The following is a 20713-nucleotide window of genomic DNA, read 5'->3' as shown; positions in this document are numbered from 1 at the left end:
TCTAAATTTTTGGTGGCGATGAAAGACTATCTGGCACCCTATATATTTTTTTTTATATTATTTCAAAATTATGAGCTAATTTATGTTGGGAATACAATATATTTATATAAATATCAACTGAATGCAACTGCCAACTTTATTATCAATATAAAAAAAAGGAAAAAAAAAATCCACAAAAAGTTTGTGGCATATACAGTTGACATTGTGATGCGTAAATTGTCACACATAAATACCGTGCACAAATAAAGTTACGACATAATTTGAGAGAATCATCAAAGTACAATCAAACCAGAAAAAAAAAATTAAATAAAATTGAGTTGTCAAATTATTTCCATATAATTACCAAAGATAAATTTATTTGTAATTTTATTTCGAAGTGTATATAACTGCAAAGTATTATCAACAAACAAAATACTTAAAATACCTGTATACTATCAATAAAATATACAGCAATATTTAAACATTAAATTAAATGAAATATATATATTTTATAAAACTATAATTCTTATCATTGCATTGAATCATTATTGAGACAAAACTTGTGTTAAATTTGGAGAAGGGAAACTTTCTTCCAGAGGGCAGAAAAATTTTACAAGCTCTTATCAGTAAGAAAGGGGGAAAGGGGGTAGTCGAAAAACGTCATAAATCGTCTTATGTAATTTATACATGGTCCCGTAGCCGAATGAGGTGCATGGTGACATCGCCTGCGTGAATATATGTTCCCAAGATAACACCTGATTAATATATACTTAAATTCATTGAAGCAGATTTTTGGATTTAAATAAATATAAAAAAACAAAACAAGCCGATGCATCGGTGCAACATTTTTTTCATCCATCTTTATTTTTCATATGTGTGTGTGTGTGTGTACAATACATACCCACAGATTGAGAATAATACAGTGAATTATATTTTGTAAATGGTATCGTCGCGTGACTTGAATGATGTCATGTGAGATGGCACACGTGCGAGCTTGTCGACAAAAACACCCGGGTGGCCACTATACCCGCGTTAAAAAATTTTGATTGTTTGTAAATCTTTTGAAGATTGACAATGTTATACCTTACAAGACCAGGAAAATTTTTGGAAAATTTATTCACTTGTTTTTTTTTTAAATAATTAACAAAGAAAATTTTTTTTTCTAAATTAATTACTTAATAATACTTTTAAAAATACATGACTTATATAATTATATTGACGAATCTCTTGCAACAGTATTTTTTATTTTTTTTTTAAATCTACGAGTTTTATATTCGATTTTATTTCTTTTTTTTTTTATTATTTTTTCTTTTCAACACTTGAGTTATGGTTTCAAGTGTCAAATTTGACTTTGTTTATTCTAGATTATTGTAAGTTGTTTATATCAAAACGACAAACGCTAAATTCACCAAAAAAAAAAAAAGAAACGGTTTTTTGTTTTTCTTAAATATATATTGAAATTCGAGGAATCATATTTCGTCTGAAATGTTTAAAATCTGATTAAACAAACACTTTAATTTCATAAACTTTCAATTCATTTGAGTTAAGTGAATGAATGCTCATCGATTCTAAGAATTTAAAAATGTTAAAGAATTTGAGAAGGGTTTTAATATGCTGTCTGATAACATGCATGTATACATTGCTAAATACCAACTGAAACGACGTATAGATCAATAAAAAAAATGTGTTAATAAAATGACAAAAAAAATTAAAAATTTCCATTCAATGGAATTACAAGATTGAGTCGTAAAATTTACGTGACTAAAATATCAAGTGTAATTTAACGTGATTCTTGCTTACGCATTTATAGTCACAATAGAAAAAAAAAATATCAAGTATCTTTTCCCAGAAAATAATTCATTTAGATGGCTTGAACTTTTTATTTATATTAAAAACTGAAAAAAAATTATATTGATAAATTGAACATATGATTATTATTATTTTTTTATGCATTAATTTATATTTATTGTCGTACAAAGCAAAAACATTTATCATATTTATTACTGATCATTCCTCTTTTGAAAAAAAATTTAAAATGACATTTATCTTTGGTAAAAAAAAATTTCTTGAATTGGATCATTTGACTGAGTAATTTTCCGACTTTTCTTCACCAAAAAATTAATATTTTTTAAATTAAATAAATTTAATCAAGTTATTTAAAAAATATTATTGATTTAATAAGAATTTTGATTGACTTGATAATAAATTAAGATGAATATTCTTGAAATTAAATAAAATAAAAAATTGTTTTCATATATATTTTTTATAAATTAAAGACTTGTTTTCTTTTGCAAATTAATAACAGCAAAATTTTCATAAAAATAAATGACAAAGTGAAAATTAAACACTTTCAAAAACTATTTAATAAAATGAATTTAAATGTTTTTTTTTTTTTCAAAAAACCAATATTTTATTTATACATATTACAATATGGTGAATACACAGTTTTCTCATACTGCACCCTACTGTGATTATAACGACTCTCAACACGGTATATATTTAAATATATACACATGAGAATATTGAAAAACCATAAAAACGAATATAAAAACAAAGACCGTTGATATTTGATATTTTTTTCAGAATAGTTAATTTTTATTTTCTTTTAAATTTCATTTTATATACATGAGGTTTTTTTTTTTATTTTGATTTTTTTTTTCCATTTATTGTTACAATTTTAAATGAGTTGTTGAAGTTGGAATCAGATTAATATTTGCTTACCACAGTAAATTTCCAAGTGCAATTGACGAGTCTCCGATAACACTCGTTTCGATATATACATATATACATTCACGGTCGTGGGAATCAATTTGACGCTCGTTACGGTTAATTCAGGTAAATCGTATAACGAACTCGTCGCGTAAGTACTAGAAATATCTATACTCATACAAATATATATATATGCATAACTACACATCAACATTTATGCACCAATATCAATAATACGTTCGAGACATTCGTGCAAATCGAAACAAGTCCGAGAATATCGCTCGATTTCGTATCGTTTTTTTGTGTATTTTTTGTTCGTTTTTTTTTTTTTGCTATATCTTTTTCTTCCGTGCAAATATATATATATATATATTTTCTTTCAACTTGGATCCTTATCCTTCTTGATCTTATATACATGTACGTGAGATATGTATGATTGTGTATATGTGTATATATATTGATTGTTCAAAAATGTGAATGTGAGAGAACGAGGCATATCCCGTTTCCATCGGGACACATAATACATGGCATACCGATCCCGCGAGTCTGCACTTTAGCCTTTGGAATTTCATAAAAATAAATAAAGCCATTATTTTTATTTAAATATATTTTTTTCACTTTTTTTAACAATGTTATGTGATTGTTTTTAATATTTAATCTAGTTTATCAATTTATTAAAAATATAATTATGATTTTTTTAATTTCAAAAATGATTAAAATTTTTATTCATTTATTTTTTCGTCGTTCTTTTTTTAATACTTAGTATTTGATTTAATATTGATAGGGTATAAACGTTATTAATATTTCATTATACTCTTGAATTTAAAAACCAATACATCCTTTCGAAAAAAAAAAAAAAAAAATATTTCGATAATTGCTCATTGAGACTTTATTCAACATGTCTCTGATAAAATATTTCCATTGTAATAAAATATTAATATATGAATAAAATAAAAATTTAATTATAATTTTCTTTTGTTTTTAAAAGCATGATTTTTTAAATACAAATAAATTTATTCTGCACTTATATATATATATTTAAAAAATGCAACAATTGCCCAGGGTCGATGTATTATATTCCCAATAATCGTATTCCACCTACACTCTTGATATACATATTGTAAATCTCGAAATAATAAAAAGAGATAGAGATAAAGTATATAAAAGTGGAAAAGACTGAAAGTCTGACAGGCGGAACGGATGCGCAACATGAAATAAAATAATAATTCATGTAATTACAATACATGTATTGTAATGACATGAATTATTATTTCATTTCATGTGTGCACATATTGACGCCAGAAGCGTATTTATTCTTTAGACTACAAGTACATCTATATGGTATTAAATATACTGTAGGAATATAAAGTGAATATTAAATGAAATATAATTAATAAGAATATTATAAACAAAAATTAAAAAATACGCATATTTAAAAAGACAAATGAAATTTGCAAAATATCCACCCACATGTAACATAGGTGAAATTTTATTGATGAATTTTTATTCAAATGTTATAATAATATTATATGCGAGTTATCAACCTCTAATGCTGCACAGTATAAATGTTTGTAATATGTACATACACGCATACATCAAAAGTAACGTGCGCACGTGCACTATATTGGTAAAACTTGAAGAATTGTGGGGTTATGTGTGGGAGTGTTTGCGCACTCGGCGGACCACATTCCATGCGTGTGGACACGGGAGTACTCCCCTCACTTCTGCAATTTTTTTCATCGTGTTATTTTTACCTTCTTCCTTGTGAGGAAGGGGTGCGTTCAACAATTTTTACACATTTCACATTTTATTTATTGGTATATATATAAGGTTCAGTTGAAGACTGGTTACGTTCTGTAAACGATAACCAATCAAATCCAATCAGCGGAAACTTGTAATAATCTCATTTGAAAAAAAATTAAACTTGAAAAGTTCTAGAATCATCAGAGTAGTCATCATCAAGTCATTAAATACAAAATAATTTAATATAACGTAACAGTAGTTACTCTTTTATTGATTATATTAATTAATTTAATTTAATAAAATTATCTTTTTGTATTTAAATTTTTCTATCACTTTTAGTTTTAGAAAAAAAAATAATAATTTTCACTTTATTGACTGAAGGAGACAAATTATTTGTAGCTGAACTCTATTTCAATTAAATTAGCATTTTTATTTCGATTAATAAGTTACGGGTTTAAAGATACCATTTCAAACAAAAATAAAATATTCTTGTTTGTTCGAAATAATTATTTCGATTTTGAAAACCATATCAATTGTATTTTGTTTTTTTATTAATTTTATTTATTATTATAATTGAACTTGAGATTCTATTTTTCAATAAATATTGTTTTCAATGACAAATGTAGCCTGTTGCTGAAAATAGAAAAAATGTATCAATAATATTTTTCAAATGTCATTTCACTGATTCCAATTGATTTAGTAAATTCATCAGCCTGCAAGACATCAAGAAAATTATTTTAATTGAAATTATTTTTTGCTAAATTATTCCTGAAGTTTGAGTTAAAAAATAATTTTTTTTTTTTGGGGCTTGTACATGTTATATATATTATTTTTTATATATGTATAGATATACTAAAATACAGGATACACATGGGGTGTGTGTCTTCCGGTTTTTATATAAGTAATTTAAACAGTTATACGGAATGTGGGAAAAAGATTTTTACCTTTTTCATCATTCCGTTAGGTTGGAAAGGGTTGAAAGGTCGTGTCTATGGGATTCTCCTTTACCACCATCAATAAAAATAGGTCAAAATGTTGGGTTGTTTTATTATATACATACACATATATATTTTGAAATTATTCGAAAATAAAGTATCGAATATCTGAAATAAATTTATAATAATAGTTTTTAATTTTTCCAAATTCATTCGATTGCAATATGCCGATTTTTTAAAAAATCAAATATTATAAACCTAAATGAATTTAAACAAATCAAATGGATTTTCCAATTCAATAAATTTTAATTACATTTATTAATTCAAGTCAAGATGCAGTCATTAAAAGAAAAATCGATTTGCATTAAAAATTAGAATTTCAATTTCATTTTATATAACTTTAACTTTTTGTCATAATCCTGTAATCTTAGATCAGTTACACGTAAATTTTTTTTTCAATTTTGCAAGAATGAAAATCATCATATTTCAAGTTTTTTTTAAAGGTTTTTAACCTTGGACAAATTCACATTTTAAGTATTTCAAACATATGCCAAGGTAAAAATCTATATAGGACAATAGGTATTTGGAAAAAAAAACACCTTTTTGCAGGTATAAAAGATGCATAAAAGGTTCTTCCCAGGACCCCAATGCACAAGGTTTAGGTAGGTATAGACAAGGCTTCGGGTCATCCAGCTTCCAGCGTTTTTCATTTACCTATTTATTTATTTCTTTCTGTTTTTTTTTTTTGTTGGAAAAAAGGGTTTCTATATTTATTCCTTGTAATTTCGTGTGAAAAAACTATGATGTAAGAATTAAACGGGATATCTTTTAACGGATTCCCTCAAATGGTTTGCTAAATAGAAAAAAAAAAAAAAAACAGTACTTGGTTTTCAGGTAGTCGTCAGATATTTGATTTTTACGTCTTTCATTATAATCTTTTTTTATTTTATTTTATTTTTAAGGGCTTTAGTGTATATTTATTATTGACTAAGCTCAAGTTCAGATTTTACAGTTACGTAAAAATATGAAAATTCAGAAAGTAGTAAATTATTTTTGGATTGGCAAATTTCGAAAACTGTTTACTGGAGTATCCTAATTTTTAACAACAGTTAACGGTAATTACTAATGATAATAATAATAATTTTTTTTTTTTTAACTTTTGGGGTCTTTTCCAGAGGCTAGAAGCTTGAGGGGGTACTTACACAAGAAGTCACTTATCATGTATCCCCTCTCTGTTGAAATCTGCTTATCACTATCTAAGCTCAAAATCATTCTTGAATTTTACGTATAGGTGGATCCCAAAAGATTTATAATTTTCTACGAAAAAAAAAAACTTTTTGGCTCATAAATTAATTAACATAAACACTTCATATTAGAACCATGGTTTTGCAAAAAAAAACGTCTTTTCAATACTGATAATTTCCCGGGATAAAATATTAAGTATCGGTTTGAGTATTAAAATCGCATTCTGAGCCTTACAAGCTACTTTTGCCTTCACCCTAAGCCATGCGACAACAATCAAGCCATTTTTTTCATCAGTCATCACATTTTTATACGCTTTAACTATAAAAATGAGCCTTGTGCGAGCAATGTTTTTTATGGTCAACCTGTTTTGCTCATTTCAATGGTTGAGCGTTGAAATTAAATATTCCATTAAGGCTTATTATTCAATCAATTATTACATTTTTTCAAATTTTTTTTAACTATTAATTTTTCCAGGTTTTTATTTATTCATTTATTACTTGAAATAACTTTTTTGATTATTTATAAATTGTATTTTGATTCTATGTAAATAAATAATATATTTATTTTAAAATAATTTGATAAAATGGTGAAAAATAGTAATCTACGTACTAGAAAGCACCGTTAAATAAAACAGATTTTCGAAATAATGAAATATGAACTAACGTAATTCATGGATGCAAAAAAATCTATCTAATCATTGAAAGTCTGAATGGCCCATCGTTGTAATCAGAAAGTCACGAGATCGTGCCTCACTGGTGGTAATTAATTCGGCTTGTTTAGTGATACAATACCAGACTATAAAGTTTAACGGCTCTGGTCTTTATTTTGTCATTTTAATATTCAAACCATGAAATCCTATGGTTAAGGTGTCAGTCAAGGGTTTCTTGAAGCATATTTTGAATGCTCATTCGAAAAATGGCTTAACTATCGAACATGTTATATATACGTATACTTTTAGCTTCAATAGTCAAAAAATTTTACGTCAATTTTACAAGGCTCGTTTTGTACTTATTATTTTATTCCGAAATTGTATATTTTTATTTTTTTTCGAATAATTATTGAAGCCTTAATTGACGTAAAAATAAATAATCTGATTTAAATCTGTCTTTTTTTGAAATTGTCAATAAATCGGAAACTATTTATCTGATCATTAATCAAATTGCACGGACTAACTTCAAGCTTGATTATAATTTTATCCTAAATTCTTCGTTTTTTTATTTTAATATTTCTGAAACTCACAATACAAAGTTATTGGTATTTAAAGAAAACATTTTTTATGGCTACAATCTTTACACTGTCACAAATATAAATATTATATATGTAAAATTTCTTTGAGCAAATTACATTTACGCTTACAAGGTTGGCCTGCTTACTCACACAAATAAATATACGATATACAAATCCTTCCTCACACTTCTCAACGGTTCCCATCCATTTTCCCAAATCTTTTTTCCCGAATGGCCGTTTTCCGAACGAATTTTTTCCCGAATTTTAAAATCCCGAATTTTTTTTCCCGAACGTTATTCTTCCCGAATGAATTTTTAAAAAAATATTTTTTTTATTGAATTTTTATAAAACAATGTTGTGCGCCAATGCTTTTAAAAATTCCATTTCATCGTAATCAGCATATCTCAGTGTAATTGACGTGATACGATATTGAAATTCGATCCATTTTTTTTTGGGCTCTGCCTTGACCTTTCGCCCAAGACTCAATTCTGCTACAATGATTTCTGTATTAGCTTGTTCTTTTTGCAACTTTGTCAGGGCTGAATATAAATCAGGATGATTTTTTTGCAATAAATAGACGAAATCTATTATGCTATCTGACATTGTTGTTTTGTGCATTTTACTTATATTCCCGATTTAATTTTCTATTTTAAAAAATACTAAAAATTTTAATACAAATTTAAATACAAATAAAAATTTTGCAATAATCAATATGCCAAATGATTTTATTTATCTGTCAAATGAATTAACAGTATGAAGCTAGCTCGAACAAAAACAAATCAAAAAATAAACAAAATAAAAAATTTTAAAAAATACTAGAAATTTTAATATTCGGGAAAAAAGTATGCGGGAAAAAGTCTATCGGGAAAATCGTCTTTCGGGAGTAATTATTCGGGAAAAGGTATTCGGGAAAAAAGATTCGGGATTTTAAAATTCGGGAAAAAAGTCATTCGGGAAAAAGACCGGTAATCCTTCTCAACGCTAATTTTCACCATAATTAACTGTCAACATGCAACAGACATATATGAGTTATAAATAAATAAACTATTTATATAGTCGAAATAAATAAATAAATATTCTATTAAAAAAAAAGTGAAACAAAAACATCTATACCAACTGAAAATTATACCCATTCAACCGAACTATTGAAAATTTTAATTTTCGTCATCAAGTTTTGTTATTTTTTTCTAAAATAATTTATTATACTAAAAATATATGAAATTACTTTATGTTACTCTTGATACAAGATAAATAGATAGATATATAAAAAGATAAATAAATAATTATTTATTATTGTTCAGATTAACAAAAGACTCGATTAAAGATGGTGCAAGTTTTACACTGAGAGTGGAATGTTGTCTACAATGTCTTACAATGATAATTAGCAAGATGATATTAGAGCAAGTGAGACAACAAAGGAAGAGAAAAAAAGAGACAGAGAAAGTATCTAAGTTTTTTTACGGCTGCGCTTATTTACGGGTAGTTTGAAGGGGAATAAATAAAAGTCCTACGTCAGCATTTTCGTCAAGCAAGATTACATTCTTTAGAATTTTTATAAATTTGAATTATTATAAAAAAAAAAAGGATCTAATTTTATTTTTTTAATTTTTAAAAAACCAGGTCAGTAGTTTTTTTTTAAAAACAGATTTTACTTTGATCTTTTTTTCTCAATGTCTGTCCACATTTAGAAGACAATAAAACCTGATAATTTTATTAACATCTGTTTTTCATATAACATGACGTTCTCTTCACATAATAATTTTCCAAAAAAAGGGCTTTTCGTAAAACATTTCAAGTGAAAGGGCAGAAGGGGCTTTCATAGGACTATTAAAAACTTTCGTAATAGATAAAAAACAACGAGTTAATATTATCTTTCAAAGTTAACAAAATAAAAAAATTGTAATTGAAATCTTACTACAAAATTTTAATGCCTATTTTTCTTTGTTTCAATTTAATACAAAAGCTCAGTTTTAAATTGAAACAAGAAACGAAATTGTAGACTGTTTTTAACATTGAACTTGCGTGTTAAATTTTATACATGCGACAAAAATTTAATAGTGTATGCAAAGAGGGAGAGAGGAGAGAATATAAAATTTTCTAACAATTAACCCACGTAATATATATACCAATAGATAATTCATTCTGAACTTTAAATATTAATATTAAAGATTGTTCAATAGATATATTATAAATATATTAAAAAACTTTTTTTTCAAATTTATACATATGGCTCTTCCAATAGAATAAATTGACGCGTAATTACATATAGATTTTACATACATATATTTACATCTTTGTTCTATTAAAAAAAACATCATGCAGAATATATAAGACAAGATAAAAATATATATATCTTGTGCATGTTTTAAAAATATACCTCCCATTATACATTTGAAATATTAATTTTTTTTTTTTATCTCCGCCATAAGCCATATGGGCATATGGCACGTTGATGCACTCTAGTGTGTCTTCCAGGCTTCTGATGATTATAGCGCAAGAGAAATAAAAAGAGTAGAGTCAAGAAATAAATATAAAAATATAATGAAAACAAAAAAAAAATTAAAATTAACATCAAGTTTTAAGAAAGTAAAGAAAAGGAGTCAAGTAAAAAGTTAGTTTAGTAAAAGTGTGGTTTATGTATTTTTGGAAGACAAGAGATTTTCAGAGGTGTCATCTTGGTTTTAGCTTGAACATCTATGAATACTTGAAAAAAAAAAAAAAAAAAACTCATCACCCTTTTCGTCAGCATGCTTCCGTCTGTGAATCTTTTACGTTTTTATTTTCATTTAATTTTTATTTTTTCAAGTTATAACGTTGTGGTACTCATATATATATATATATCTCTTGCGGAAACGCTCCAAAAGTATATATACAATATTTTTTTTATGACGTACTAGAACTGTTGATTAAACAACAATCATTATATATGACGTCACAATTTTCTTGTCAGCATTTCAACTAACACTGTATGGCTTTTTTTTTTTATTTTTACCAGTCATATATACATGTACAATGTCGACAGCTAATGTTAGGGTGACTATACCAAAAAAAAAAAAGCTTTATTGTAGTAGTTAAAATCACAGTCCAACTATATAGTGGTTGATTTCATTCACATGACTCACTTTTGCATATAACTCATAAATTAAAATGCATATATTATATTTGTGATTGTATTTTGCACATATGTAATATTATTTTCAGTCAATAAATAAGTGTTGTATATTTTTTTTACTCGTGTGAGGAAAAATCGATTATACGAAATCAATGGCATCCCAATAATTTGATGATACACATGAGCAGGTGATACTTACCGATTGTCTCAGGCTATATTGAGTTACCGCATACAGATTGTATGATGCGTGATCGAAAAAATATTTATAAAACATTCCGAATGTAATATGATCATTGCATATACAATAAAACTTTATTCATCAACACAGTGGTTTTGTATAATTTTGGTAAATTTCAAACAAATAAATTTCAATTAAAAAAAATACACTCAAACAATCGTGCTTTTTTAGAGGAATAATTATAATTTTTTAAAAATTTTTTATAAACGTTTTTCAATACTTTTTTATAAAAAAGCTATCCCGAAAAATATTCCAAACTTCTAACTGATTTTTTAAAGAAAGTTGCTGTAACCCTTTTTCAACCCTTAATTTGTTGTTTACAAATTTTGTTAATAGGTTTACAAATTTTTAAAAATTAAAACGCTTCTAATTAGTCCAGTAAAAAATTTTTACAAGTTGGTTACAAGTTCACAAAATTATGAATTATAACTGCAATGCCTAGAACTTGATGGAAAAATTTGAATGGTAAACTTCAACCAAGACATGCTCAAAGACTTTGTTATTGAAAATTTTGACAGGTAAAAAAGGTGTTGGCTGAAGTTGAGTGCATCTGAAAATTAATTTAATTTAAATAAGATTTTTATGTATGTATGTTTAAATAATATTTTATATATAAAATGAAAATTTTGATACATTTATAATGTGTAATGATATAAAGGGCGGAGAAATTGTCACCCGCAAGAGGGGTTCAAAGAAGGAGGGGTTGAGCACATATATACACTGCATATACAGCATCCGTAGATGCTTAAAGTCGCGCTGGTAACTGATGTAGAGAAAAAAGATAAAAAAATAAAAAAGAAAAAAAACTTTTAAAATTCTAAGAGTGGGGAAAATTTTTGTAGGGGGGCAGCCCGCTGATCAACATTCAACTGAGGGTTTCAGTCGTCTCGCGCCGGTCGAGTCATGTGTGTCGAACATTTTTTATCTTGACCGAAATAAGCTACCTCTCTCTCTTTTTTTTTTTCTCTCCCTTAAACACCCCCAACAGAAAAAAAAAAAAAAATTAAAAAACAAGAGATCGACTAGATAACAATATTTTAAAATGCAAAAAAAAAAGAAAAGTTAATATGATAAATTTTTGTATTTTTTATTAATCAAAAAGAAAAAAAAATTAAAAAAAAAAAAAACAACAAGTGAATTTAGATAAATTAATTATACTTTTAATAATAATTGTGAAATAATATAATTTAAAAATTTTTAATTCTCCCACACGATTGTTTGAAATATTCAACCGCCCTCTTTGCTGAAGAAACTTCGAGTGCGGCGGGCGTTATTATTACTACTACTACAAATACACAAAGCAACGCCTCCCCCACTTCTTACAAGGGGGGAAACCTACGCGCATGGCAGTGTGGCCCCCGTGGAATCGTCACCCTCGATCACGCACGAATTTCGCGGCCAGAACAATTCGGCTTTTATCGCTCGTCCGCTCGAGGCTTTAAGCCTTGCAATTTTTGTGTTATTTTGTGCGTGATTTTTAAATAAAAACTGTGTTTATCAATATTGATATCAATAAAATATTTAATATTTTATTATTTTAAATTTTTTATAATATATAACAAAAGTGATTAATAATTATATGACACTTGATCAAATTTTTCATCATTAAATTTATTGGCATTTTACCTAATTTTTGTTTTTTTTTTTTCAATTAAATCTTAAAATCAACAAGGTCATGTGATATCAAAGTGATTATTATTATAAATATAAAAGTTAATTATCAAGACAGCATTAATTATCAAGTGATTATTTATCAAAATAAGGATATTTTTTATGTGTTTTAAATTTAAAAATTAAAAAATTGTTTTGTGCAACTTTTTGGATAACAATACCCTGGTGCTTGCAATCGTAAATATCGACAAACAATTTTGGAATAATTTTTAGTGTAATATTGTGGGTTTAATATTTATAGTGAAATAAATTATCTCTATTATCAATTTTTATATAAACATATTATTGATTAATTTGATGACAAATAAATTTGTTTAAAAATCAAATTAATTATTGCGTTTAGATAGACGAAAATTTGATATTTTTTGTGAAGAAACGGTTTATTACGTGACAAACACGTTGGATTCAAGCATCAATCAGAGATCACATCATCAACGCTTCATGTGCCTCTCAACTGATGATGGTGCTTTTTAAGAAACCTGCAATGTGAAACTCGAGCATACGGGGATTCTTGTTGTTGGATACTAGGTAATAATTATTTCCGTGTTGATTAGGTGTCACGTTCTTGTCTTTAAATTTTTTTTATTTTTATATTTCTTTATTTCATCAAGATTAAATTTTTATTTAATTTGTTTTTTTTTTGTCACTAAAGTGTTAATATGTGTGTGTAATTGTTTCAATTTAAAAACAAAAAAAAATTATTATTATTAAATTTATATTGTGTTATTTAATTTACATCATTTAACTTGACAGTGAAATTTCATTTTAATAAAACGCTTTTTTTCTGATATAAAATTTAAAAAAAAAACGTTACGTTAAAAAAATATTATAAAATTTTAGAAAAATATTTAAGACAAGAACGATATTTAAGTAGATTTAAATTCTAATAAATTTAATAAAAATTATTACTTGTAATAATAATGTATTACAAGTAGAAAAAAAGTTCTTAAAAACATAATTTTAATCGAAAAAAAAAAATAAGAAATTTATGTATTTAAAATGAATTGAATATATAACAGATTTCAGAATTAGCATCAACATGATTTACCATAATTCTGCATATACTTTTGTTGAAATCAAGCCGGCTTTAGTTGATTTTTATTTCGAATATCGTTATATATATAGTAAACATTAATGGAACGAGAAATATAGAATGGTCCATGTACAATATGAATCGTGGGTTATAGCCTTCATGTGGCTTCATTGCCAAACATCATTAAAAAAAATCAAAAAAAAAAAAAATATATATATATATATATATATGAATGTATCCTGAAACAATTGCAGGGCATATATAGGTGGTCGCATTTCATGCGGCGGCTCTTGGCATCGGCTCTTTTTAAAGACTCTTGTTTTTCGTTGGCTCTTTGAAAATTATGATTGTTTGTCCGTGAGATTTACTGCCAGTTTAACCTCTACCAAATAAAGAAGAAACACACAAGATATATGGAAAGAGTACATACTCCTCTTGTCTTTTTTACTCTTCCTCTCTCTTTCTCTCTCTTTTTTTTTTTACCGCAAAAAATGTTTATGGCGATATATGCGCGACCCGCCAAATCAATCGACCATCATGCAAAATTCAAATTTCGATAACTGATAATTTTATACACACCTCAAGTTTTTTTTTATATTTGAACAAGTCAATTTTTTAAAGATTAACGATATAACAACGACTCACTATTTACATGTAATTTGCAAAAAGAAAAAATAGTGAAAAGCAACGTCAAAGTCTAAATATACTCCGCGGGGCTATTCATCGCCAAAGAAAAAAATTCTCTCGTCATTTCTTCGCATGGTTCAACATGGGAAAAAATCGGAGTAATCACGGAGAAATTCAAAGTAATCGCGAAAAAATTTGGAAAGATATTTTCACAAAAGTTGTAGTGAAAAAAGTACAAATACTACATAGCTAAACGCGACTACACCTTGACTACATGCTAGCAGTAGTAGCTACTATACACCATAACTACACTCAGAATGACACCATGACTACACCAATGGATAGCCCCTCGATATATATATACTCTAAATATATAATTTATTTTTTTTTTCAAACACCACGAATAATACGCATAGCGATTTCATCAATTTTGAAGTTTTGCGAATAGCTCATTTTTTTTTGCTTTTATAAAAAAAATAAAATATGTTTTGATGAAATTTGATTAGTGCCTCAGACTAAGAAGAATTTATTAAATAAAAAAAAAAAAAAAGGCTTCGAAATTCAAAATCTTACTAAGCTCTTAATTTAAGGCAAAATTCAAATTTTATCGAGGTATATTTCATTTTTCTTCGTGACACCTCGCTAAAAAAAAAAAAAAATTCTTTTATTTATGCGTGTTTGTTGGAGAGGGTTTTACTTTTTGTTCTTGTATCCGTTTGTTTTTTTTTTTTTTTTCTTTGTTTTCTTTAAATTGCTTTTTTTATTTTTTTGTTCTTTTTTAATTTACAAACTGCACACTTACATTTATAGCGATATTTTGATCCAATAAAACTCGATGAACTTTATTACTTTCAACAGAAAATGCTTGATTTGATAACCTTCGGTTTGAAAAAATATACCGTCCAAGCACACAGTACTTAAATTATAAGCAAAATTATTTTAATAATTTCACTTTTTAATGTATTTTTATTTGTCATACGGCTATGTATTTTAATTTTATATAAAAAAATTACAATTTTAGTTTTGAAGTGTTTTTTTCTAAAAAGAAATGAGTTCATGACATGCGTTTAAAATTATTTATTAATATACAAAAAATTTTTTCTGGCATAGTAACTTTATTTATAAGTTGTATGGTTAAATTTTCGACAAAATTCATTTCATTTATTTTTATAATCAGTCGGTTTTTTTTTACTTATTACTTGAAATAATTAAAACATGACAAAAAATAAAATACTTTACTTAATTTAAAAAAAGTTTAATTTTATTTTGGAGCTTTTTTTTTTTACTACAGCGAAATATTTGTTTCCAGATTTTATTTCACAATTAAAATTTTGATAATTGTTTATTAAATTATTTGTTAAAAATATGAAAATTACATTGATAATTTCCATATACTCAGAGACATCGAATCAAAAAAAAAAATATAAAACAAAAACACCCTCCATTACCCGAGGCACTTTCAAGGCTCATAAATTCAACCTGGCGTATCAACAAGAGGAAATTAACGTCAAGAACATATCAAATAACAATCTATCTAATACGCTGTCGTATTTTAAACCAAAGAAATAGTTTCATCCGACTTTACTCGCTGCACGGACAGATAATTACTGTCTTGGCGTAATTTTTCATCGCTCTTTCTTGTTTCTATACTTTCCAATACAGGGTAGTTTAAAAATTTTCAGAAATAATTTCTCATCTTGTAACAGGACTTTATGTATATCTAAATAAATTTGTGCTATATTTTCACTTAAAAAAATTATAATAATATTTACATTTTTGAAGAAAAAAAAAGGTTAATTGTTTAGTTTAAGGATAAACAGTCTCATCAAAGACGATATATAAATTTTGATTTTTTGATATCGATAGTTAGTATATAAATTACAGAGAATATTCTGTAAAATTTTCAAGTTGATGGACCATCTCGTTAAAATTATGATAATTATTTAAAAAAAAAAATTAAACACGGGCTCTTATGAGGATACAAAAAAAATAACAAAATGAGAAGAAGCGCCGACCAAAACACAAAATGCAACGCGATTCGTGCTGATTTTTATTATTAACAAAAATTTTAGAATAAAATAGACACTTTATTCCTTAAATTTTACTATCAAAATACTATAAAAAATAAGAGATTTCAACGCTTTTTCTCTATCTACTTGTGTTTGTGTGTTGAAAAAAAATTAAAATTTTTCTTCATAGATTTTTTTATGAGTATTAATTTTGGAATACGATAAACCTCAAAATATGTTATTAGTTAAAAATAAAAAAAAAGCATTCTATTAAAATTAAAACACTAATTAATGGACAGAAAAAAAAAGTAATAATTAAATCATAAAAAAAACATCTTTTCATATAAAAAAAAAATTAAATAGTTGTTTGCAGGTTGTTTATCCATAAGTTACATAAAAAAAATAAAATCATTTTTTTCAACGTTCAAAATAATGAAATGATTGATCAATTTCATACACTCAACTGGTATTTTCATGCGTAAATTAAAAATCATCATTGTCACCATAGAAGGTCTGCTAATATCGATAATGTTTATATTCAAAAAATTGTAGACATTCACCTTAAGGTAATATACATAATGCATACATGTGGGTGTAACAGAAAGAGATGTAAAATAATAAAAAAAAATAAATTCATCCAGCTGATGTATACGACGAGAGTCTGTCTGGAAAAAATCCCATAAACCAGTGAAAGAAACATTGGGGGATCCCCATCAGTTTAGTTGGTTCAATAGAGACAACAGATATATAAATGTAAGGGATAAAGGGAATAAAATAAGAAATAAAAGTAAAAAAAATAACGAAATAAAAAATATGAAAAAATAAATAAAAAAGAGGCAAAATAACAAAGAAAAAAAGGCCGACAGTTTTTATTTCTCTCTCATTCCCATACACATGCGTTAGATGCGAGAATACGTAGAATTACCAACGAAACCCTTTTTTATAAATGTATATGACGGACCATACATGATTTTCTATATACTCTTTTTTTTTTTTTTTTTTTTTTCATTCACGCTTTTTTATTTTATTTTAAAAAGTATATATATATATATATTTTTTTTTTTTTTGTTATCTTTTTCTCATTTCTTATTTTTGTCCTTCGGCGCAGCGAATAAAAATAATCTGCAAAATATATAAAGACAGAATTCTACATGGGTACCAAACAACAGACACTTCAAAAACAAAAAAAAAAAAAATTTTCATGAATTTTTTATTTTTTTATTAACACTCTTACTTGTTATTGACAATCAACATATTTTAAAATGCAATTGTTTATCTCAAAATATACACGTACATTATAAAAAATAATTATTTATTTTGTGGTTTATTTATATATTTAAAAAATTAACATTAAATTAAATAATATTTAAATGATTATAAATTCTTTGAAGATTTAAAAATGCAGTATACATATTATTTGAAAAAAATTTGTACTGTAATATATATTTTTTTAAATGCCAAAACATTAATGGATACTTCATAAATATTTAGTGATGTTTTGTGTGTGATGTTATGTACCCTCACTGCCAATGAGGAAATATAAATAAATTAACCAACATTTTGTCGTTGACAAGTGGGTGGTTTGTCACTACATATACAACACATATTACTCTGATGATAATCGATAATATGTACAGGCGATTGTCTATTATGATCATGATGTACGAGATGTGAATTCCAAAGAGTAAAGTACAAGACGATGGAGAAATTCTCAACGCCATATTGACCTCAATGACACTTGAATAATATCACCTTTATATTCAAAATTCCATCTGTTTTTTCATATAAATTAATGTAAAAAAAAAAAAAACTATTATTATTATACTTCTATTTTATTATTTTTTTTGTAAATCCATTATATCAATTTAAATTTTGGCCTTCGTCTTCATAATTAAAATTGGTGACGTTGCTTTTTCATCGGCTTTTATTTTCTGTATATAAGTCTCTAATGCCTCAACACACATCTGTATGTGGTAACAACCCTATACTGATGTGTATAAAAATTCCAAAGATAGACAACCCTTCTTCTTCTTCTTTCTCTTTGTGCCATGCCAGTCATTTTATTACAATGTATTATAAAAAATAAGAAGGGTTTATTGTAATCTATAGTGATCTAATATTTGATAATATATTATATATTTTTTGTTAAATGTATTTACAAAATAAATATTCAGTATTTAAAATTTCAAAATTTTAATAACGGCTGTAGTGTATATTTAGATTCAGCTAAACTCCATATGGTTTACTTACAAAGTATTTGAATAACCAAATTTAGTTCAGAATTATCTGGCTTTTTTTTTTTTTTTTTTGGCATGTTAATAATAATTGCATTCTTGTTTTTTTTTTTTAATTAAAATAATATTATTAAATACCTGAAGAATTATGAGGATTACGGGGGAACCACATGTTAATATTGGAAAGAAACATTTAGACGTTTTTATAAATAAATTTAAAAATGAACGACACGGATTGTCGTGGTGAAAAAAATTAATACTTTGAAGTATGGTCTTTGCTAAGAGCAGGGGAACGAGCGAATTTTTAAGTTTTTTGCTTTTTTTTCACACACAAAATTTAGTTTCACATGGATGGAGAAAAAGCATTGGAATCTCGTTATTTTTTTTTATAATTTTAATAAATATAATTATTAATTTGATAATAAAAAATATAAACAATAACTTGTCTATGTTTCTGAGAACTTTTATCATTTTATCTATGAAGAGTGTTTTGATAGGCAAATTCATTTCAATTTTTTTTTCAAGATTATTATCAAAATTTTAACTCGATGGTCCATTGACTTGAAAATTTTACAGAATACTCCTCGTAATTTTAACAAATTGCCAATATAAAAAAATCAAAATTTGTATATTTTTCGTCAGGCGAGTATATAATTTATCTTTGTGATAAAAAAATGATTATTTCTCAGCACTATTGGGACTAATAAACTTGAGCTTATTGGACGGTTACTCCACCACATGTGCTAAAGAATGAGCACTATTGTGTATCATATATTTTATATATATAATATCACTCTAAGGCGTTGCATGATTTTTCTCATACCGGTTGTTATATACCGATATATATCATACATTTATAACGACCGGTTATATTAAAATTCAAAATAATTACCCATTTTAATTATTAGCGATTCTCATATTGAGTATCTCAACATACACTGAGATTTTTACTCTAAATAATATTAATATCAAAACCCCACAACACATATTTTTTAAATTATAATTTTTCTGATTACCACTATTATTTTATAAATAAATTTAAATGAATAATAAATTGTTATGCTTTTTCAATTCATTAAAAAAAAAAATTTGGTAATTATTAAGCAATAATTATTGATGTCATGGAACTTAATAATAATGGTAATAAATTATTAATAATAATTTGAATAATAAGTGAATTTAAGCATAATAATATGTTTGATTCGTTCAAATATTATGACTTTATAGTTCTTAAAAAAAAAAACATGTTATTCCATTGTTTTAAAATTCCATTTATTATTATTTTTTTAATTTTTTTAATCTTTTATTATTTTTTTATTAAAATTATAAATAAATAATTTATATGGCTTAATTTTTTGTTTTACTGTAGAGTATGTATTTAAAAAAAAAAAAATATTAATAAATTTTCATGTATACCTGAATAGATATATAATATATTGAATAGATGATGGTTTTAATGAAAGTGTGAATATGTTGAAGGCTATTCAATTATTATTTTTATTGTACTTCCAAAGACTTGTATAACAACCAGGGCCACAGACGAGTTTCAAAATAAAAGATATAATAAAAAAAAAAAAAGCAAGTTAAGTGTGAAAATAGGAGGCTATAGTATAGGAGAAATCAAATTCATTGAGCCAGGCTAACACGAGGATCATTATCTTCTAGTTTACTTGTGAAGAAATAATTCTTGCATATATAGCTTACAATACTGGTACCAGTGATGGATCAGGTAAAGGTAGAAGAATAAAAAAAAAATAAATAAGTGTGCGCTTTCTGTATTCTGAAGGCACACACACACGAGGCGTGAAAGTGCGCGTTGGCGTTGTATCAGATTTGGTAGCACATAATACTAGAGACAAGCTAGGTAGTCTGTCCCTACAGTATTTTATTTGTATGTTAGCAATAGTGACATATTTATCATCACTTCACTAGATACAGAATTTAAAATCAT

General features: G+C 25.9%; 1 protein-coding gene across 2 annotated transcripts in view; it reads left to right on the top strand.

Annotated features, from left to right (window-relative positions):
* Positions 1-12309: 12309 nt before the first annotated feature.
* LOC122848033 overlaps positions 12310-20713 on the top strand; it is a 46081-nt gene continuing 37677 nt past the window's right edge. For both annotated transcript variants that reach the window (XM_044145817.1, XM_044145811.1), the window contains exon 1: positions 12310-13387. The gene's annotated coding sequence lies outside the window, so the exon portion shown is untranslated. The remainder of the gene's footprint in view (positions 13388-20713) is intronic.

Source organism: Aphidius gifuensis, linkage group LG1 (assembly GCF_014905175.1).
Source record: "Aphidius gifuensis isolate YNYX2018 linkage group LG1, ASM1490517v1, whole genome shotgun sequence".
In the NCBI taxonomy this organism is placed as follows: domain Eukaryota; kingdom Metazoa; phylum Arthropoda; class Insecta; order Hymenoptera; family Braconidae; genus Aphidius; species Aphidius gifuensis.
Note: the sequence above shows the minus strand (reverse complement) of the source record. Positions and strands in the feature narration are given on the sequence as shown.